This window comes from Somniosus microcephalus, chromosome 3 (assembly GCF_052327205.1).
Source record: "Somniosus microcephalus isolate GS21.2 chromosome 3, FLI_Smic_1.0, whole genome shotgun sequence".
NCBI classification, from domain to species: Eukaryota; Metazoa; Chordata; class Chondrichthyes; order Squaliformes; family Somniosidae; genus Somniosus; species Somniosus microcephalus.
The window spans coordinates 350,023,647-350,029,858 of NC_140989.1; positions in this window are offsets into that span (position 1 = coordinate 350,023,647).

Genomic DNA, 6,212 nt, shown 5'->3' on the forward strand with positions numbered 1-6,212 from the left:
ATGCGCCACACAAGCCTCCTCCCACCCTAATTCATCTAACCCCCATCGGCATAACCAACTATTCCTTTCTCCCTCGTGTGTTTATCTAGCTTCCCCTTAAATGCATCTATGCTATTTGCCTCAACCACTCCGAGTTGAATTTCTTAATAGAAAAGTAATTCTTGATTAACATTGCTCTTTATTTGGTACTCACTGGCCATTTGATCGACAACTTTGTAAAACGTGAAATGTTGTTCTTTAGACTTGTATTTTTGAATAACCTGCAAACTTGTCAGAGTTTTTAATTATTATTTTATAGAATCATAAAATCATACAGCACAGAAGGAGGCCATTGGGCCTATCGTGTCTTTGAAAGAGCTATCCAATTAGTCCCACTCTCCTGCTAGTTCCCCATAGCCCTGCAAATTTCTCCTTTTCATGTATATTTTATTAAATTGTTTCCAGTTAAGTTACAGGAATTGCTAACATGCAATGCAGCTCACATGTACTTCCGGTACTGGATGAACAGAAATTTCCTCCAATTAAATACTGGGAAGACCGAAGCCATTGTCTTCGGTCCCTGCCACAAACTCCGTTTCCTAGCCACCGACTCCAGCCCTTTCCCCGGCAACTCTCTGAGGCTGAACCAGACTGTTTGCAACCTTGGTGTCAAATTTGACCCCGAAATGAGCTTCTGACCACATATCCGCGCTGCCATTAAGACTGCCTATTTCCATCTCCATAACATCATCCAACTTCACCCCAGCCTCAGCTCATCTGCTGCTGAAACCCTCATCCATGCCCTTGTTACCTCTAGACTTGACTATTCCAACGCACTCCTGGCTGGCCTCCCACATTCTACCCTACGTAAACTTGAGGTCATCCAAAACTCTGCTGCCCGTGTCCTAACTCGCACCAAGTCCTGTTCACCCATCACCCCTGTGCTCGCTGACTTATGTTGGCTCCTGGTTAAGCAACGCCTTGATTTAAAAATTCTTATCTTTGTTTTCAAATCCCTCCATGGCCTTGCCCCTCCCTATCTCTGTAATTTCCTCCAGAGCCCTACAACCCCCCACGATATCTGCACTTCTCTAATTCTGCCCTCTTGAGCATCCCTGATTATAATCGCTCAACCATTGGCGACCGTGCATTCAGCTGGCTAGGCCCTAAGCTCTGGAATTCCCTCCCTAAACCTCTTCACCTCTCTACCTCTCTTTCCTCCTTTAAGACGCTCCTTAAAACCTACCTCTTTGACCAAGCTTTTGATCATCTGCCTTATGTGGCTCGGTGTCAAATTTTGTTTCATAACGCTCCTGTGAAGCGCCTTGGGATGTTTTACTATGTTAAAGGCGCTATATAAATGCAAGTTGTCATTGTTGTACTTACTATAAAACAAAGACAGCTTGTACGTTGCATACAGTTTGAAATCTGTATTGTAATCAACAAAAAACACAATACTCATTTAAAATAGACAAATTAGGTGTGACAGTTAGAAGCCACATTAAGAAAACCCTTTAGCCCTAATGATAAGGCTATATGGTGTTACGTAAGGTGGTGTATCAGTTTCATTTCATGAATAGACTATTGACACATTCTGAAGCTTTTGTTGTGTGACTATAGGCTATTAATGGGTGATTAATGGGACAGACAACAGCACAAAAGGGGTACAAGGTCACCTTAAATCACTATGGTGCACTGCAGCTGAATAACAACATATTCATAGGTGAAACAGCAGTGTTGTTACTGAGAATTTAGTGCCATAGGAATAAATAGGAAAAAAATCCACACAAGGATGAAATTTACTCCCGAACAGAACTGGTTCTTTCAGGTATCTTCTTAAGTGCAGCAAGAGAGACAACATTTTGGGTTTCTTTCGAGCTTAGTTTTGGCTTCACATTTCGAGGTCTTTAAATTCGGATAGTAAGGAAGCCAATCACACTGGCCAATGAGAAAGTCTATTGAGATCACCAGGATCCTGCCACAGATCCCTACAGTCGATCTAGGGAACAAATGAATACAGCCATTTTATGCAACTTCCAAAGACTGAACAGTCCATATACAAATGCCAGGGAAAGCCAGCAATAGATAGCCCATATTGAAATTCTGCTGGATCTGCAGGGAAATTGAATGTTTGCGCATCGCTGGATTGGTAGCGGTGGGATCCACTCCTACAAAACTTGCTGCTATTGGTCTGTATCCAGGCTCACTGATGGCACAGCTTTCATGCCACTTGAGTCACCATACTGGTGTAAGAGTGATGGCAGGGGAAACTTACAATGGTGGAAAGAATGGTCCGTCTGCACAAGCAGACCACCATTTTTAAAGCCAAGCATGAGTCCCAAATCAGCTCAATTTTGCAGAAGCTAGACATTCATGAACTAACCCAAAATGGCCCAGTTTTGGTCACTTGAATTCAAAATTCAGCTCAGCTCTCATACTTATGGGATGCAGGCTCGATGGGCCGAAATGGCCTCTATCTGCACTGTGGGGATTCTGTGTGTGTGTGTGTGAACTTATTTTCAACATTTTTTCCAGTGTTTTGTTTCTACAATACAGATCGTTTGCTCGCTACTAAAGTGCTGTCTGTAGCATTTTAATTCCATACATCTGAGAACAAGTGTAGAAAATCTGTGACAAGGGCAGAGTTTTCATTGTGTGTGAAATGCGATCATTTGTAGAAGTGTGGTTTTGGAATAACCAGAGTTAAAGATGAAAGTTGCCTTTCCTTATTAAACTACAAGATGGAGACTGGACACCAGCTGCCTGCAGGAATGTCGCCAAGTTCTGTGATCTGTAGAGCATCCAAGATGTGGATCATTTAGCCTGGTGCTCATGCTCATCTAATTATACTTAGTCAAAGCATTGATAAATATGTGCACCTGGTGGTCCCTGGGTCGGTAGGATCAGTGGTGGAAGGCATGGAAGTGAGGTAAATTTGGTGGGCCCCGCTTCCTGCCTTCATTTACACATGGCGGGCAAGGAAGGGATGGCCTTCCCAGGTGGGGGCGGATGAGGAAAATAGAGATTAGGGCGAGAACACAAAGGTAGGCCTTGCCACCTGATTTCCCTGCATTATTCATTGCTGCCTAATATGGAGTGGTTTAATGGAGGAAAATCCAGGCCTTGAATTTGGGCTGACCTAGGAATTTCAGACAACCGCTGTTTGAACATTATATCGCGAAGCTTCTGAAAGACTGTTTCCTCCAAAAGCTTTGTGGATTATCAGACTGTACAAGAAATGTATTTGGAAGTTGATATTTTAACTCTTATGGACGAATTCAATCTTTCTGTTGGCTAAGTATTTGTACCACCGGTATCCTGCTGGTGTTCTGTCTCTGTGTGATTATCTTACTTGTAAATAAATCTGACAATTACTTTTAGCCTGAATGAAATGTTCTGACAGTGCGCTATTTACTGTGTTTCACAATAGAATAGAGTGGTGGGCAGTCCCACATGATCGCCAGTGCACAAGGTCTTGACTGCTTATGGAAATGGATCTTTTGCCACAAACTGAAAACTTTTTTTAAAAAGCCCAAATTATAACAAGCTCTTCATGTAGATCTTGTATATTATTTTAAATTAACAGTGGTCAACTTTCAGAAATAGACATTGTAAAAACAGGATTTATTGGACATATCCCTTTTCCTGGTCATTTACTGAATATTAATAAACACAAGACCTGCAAATTTCTACTTTGGTTGTTGGCATTATTGCCTTGGCAGAACTCTTATAAAACACTGGATCTCTGCTTACCAAATATAATCGCAGAAATAATCAATATAAAACATTGAAAGCCACATCCTTTGAAAAAAAAACATGAAAGGAAAGACAAGAGTGACTGTCATTTTTTAACTTTACTGAGCTTGGTGCCAGAAAGAATGAAGCACCAGCAATTTTGTGCATAGTTATAAACAACATCTTTCTTGTGTAGCAATAATTTCCAACCATTGTCCTTTGATCTCATTTACTTGGCATTAACTTTAAAAATACACTTTACAATGTATCACATGCAGCAACAAACCCTTGTACATATTAAAATTATTTATGTTTGCTACTATGACATACCATTGAGGTGCATATAACTAAACTGTTGAATTTGTTGTAATTGGAACATTTGGCTGGTTAAAGTTGTCCAGTGTAACCCATCTGTAATACAGGCTAAATAGTTGATTGTTTAAATAAATAAAAAGGACAGAACATTAACAGCATAGAAGATGAGAATACTTTGCTCTATGGACACAGGAATGAGGTCACCTCCTTATGAAAAGTGCCATAGGATTGCAGAATGGGAGCATAAATTCAATGCACTGCACTGCACACCAATGCTTGACAGAATATTTGCATGAAAATCATCAGACCTGTATTTAAAAAGTGTGCCTGTTGAGCCTGGAGTGCTACTGCCCCTGTTAAATGATTCTTAGTGCATTAAAAGCACAACAAAAAGGACAGAAACTAGTCTCCAAGGAATTTTTTTTCCCCGTGTTTTCTTATAAAGGCTGCTCACTTGAAGGTACAAACAGCTTTTCGGAATCTCAGGAAAAAAAAATCCACATTTACTTTTGACAATGCCAGTAATATCAGATTTAACAGTCTTGCCTGGTGATAGTAAAAACTCATTTAATTAACCCTCTTGGTGCAGCATCATGTGACTAAATATGGCTGAGATGTTCCTTTGGGTTTTGACTACTACAAATGCTCACAATAATCATTTGTTTTGCTTTTATATTTAAACCCATTATTGCATAGCTTGGTGCACAGATAATTACCGAACCCATCTCATGTGTTTTTTTTCAATGTTCATTAATAACAATAAAAGGTTGTAGGTTAAAAACTCATTTAATTGCCTTTATGTTAATGACATTATGAATAGCCTTAGCTACATGATTCTAATTCTGTCCAGTATTCTGTTTCCCAGTAAATCCCCAGGTGAGCTGCTCATTTTATCAGCACTACTAATTCAGAGATATTTTCCTTGCAGGTGGGTTTTGTACATAATCAGAATTAATGCACAACACATTTTGCGAGGAACAGAGTTGATACACACTCTGAATTAGTAATTAAAGGAAGCGCTATAGGCTTGCTCGTAGAATTAGAAATGAGATTTTATACATTTAAAATAAAGCAGAAGCAGCAATTTAAAAAAATTAAAAAATACCTGATGTGAATTTTGAGATTTTATTCGATTAATTTTAATTGTAAATTACACCCAGCAAAATTAATACCATTTTTACCAGAATGACTCAGCAATGTGTTAAGACCAAAGATAAAAGAGTATCCTTTAGTCTTAGGAATGTTTCTAGACAATTCAGCCTATGCAATCATAGTTTTGTATAGACTAAATCTCTTTTCCATTACAGCATCTGTACTGTATTTCATACTTTTTGTACTTATTTATTGTTTTATTCTGTAGCCAGTTGCATGTTTTTGTTCTCCAGTGACAGTCACACTATTTAAAACAAACCTGATAATGAATTTAAAAGAAATTACAAATTGTTACCACAGTCTGCTGTTCTCCAGGACATCCTTATTTGCAATTAATTGGATATGTTGACCTATATAATCACCCTTGTAGTCAGAAGGGTTTGTCCTTTGTTAGATTGAAAGCTAAAATACTATTATGCATTTAGTATTTGCTTCTGAATTGTATTGCTTTCTGTTTTTAACTGCCGTGGTTTAGCAACCCCAGTACTCACGATCAATGGAGACGGGACAGGAAAGCTTATGTATGTAATGTGAAGGTAAAAAATGAATGCACCAAAGGGCCTGTTTCTGGTGAGACAGGTCTATTGACACATTAATTTTTGTCTTGGTGTACCACAGGAATGAAGGATAATGAAGAAAGCCATAAAACATGAGATGTTGTTGGTGAACAGCCATTGCTAAGGTAGAAATGAGGCCAGGGGATGATGAATGTGCACATCTCCCCTCAGCTGAAGAATGACCTGGATACACTTTACATCTGAGCACCAAGTGTGCCAACATTTTTCATGGCTGCACTTAACGGTGGACATTATCCTGGCCCCCTTCAAAAGGGCTGACCCAAAGTCTTCCCTCAGTGGTTCTCCAAAGTGTAATCACCTGCTCAGCCTGTAATTTTATCAAATAGCGTGCACTTTTTCCTGCCACTTATTGACCAATTAAGTCAAGTTCTCACGGAGGGGGTCCAGCTGGCTTCAAGTCATCCTGGATGAATTGATTGAAGCCATTCTGCAATCTATGAGCCTGGTTTAATG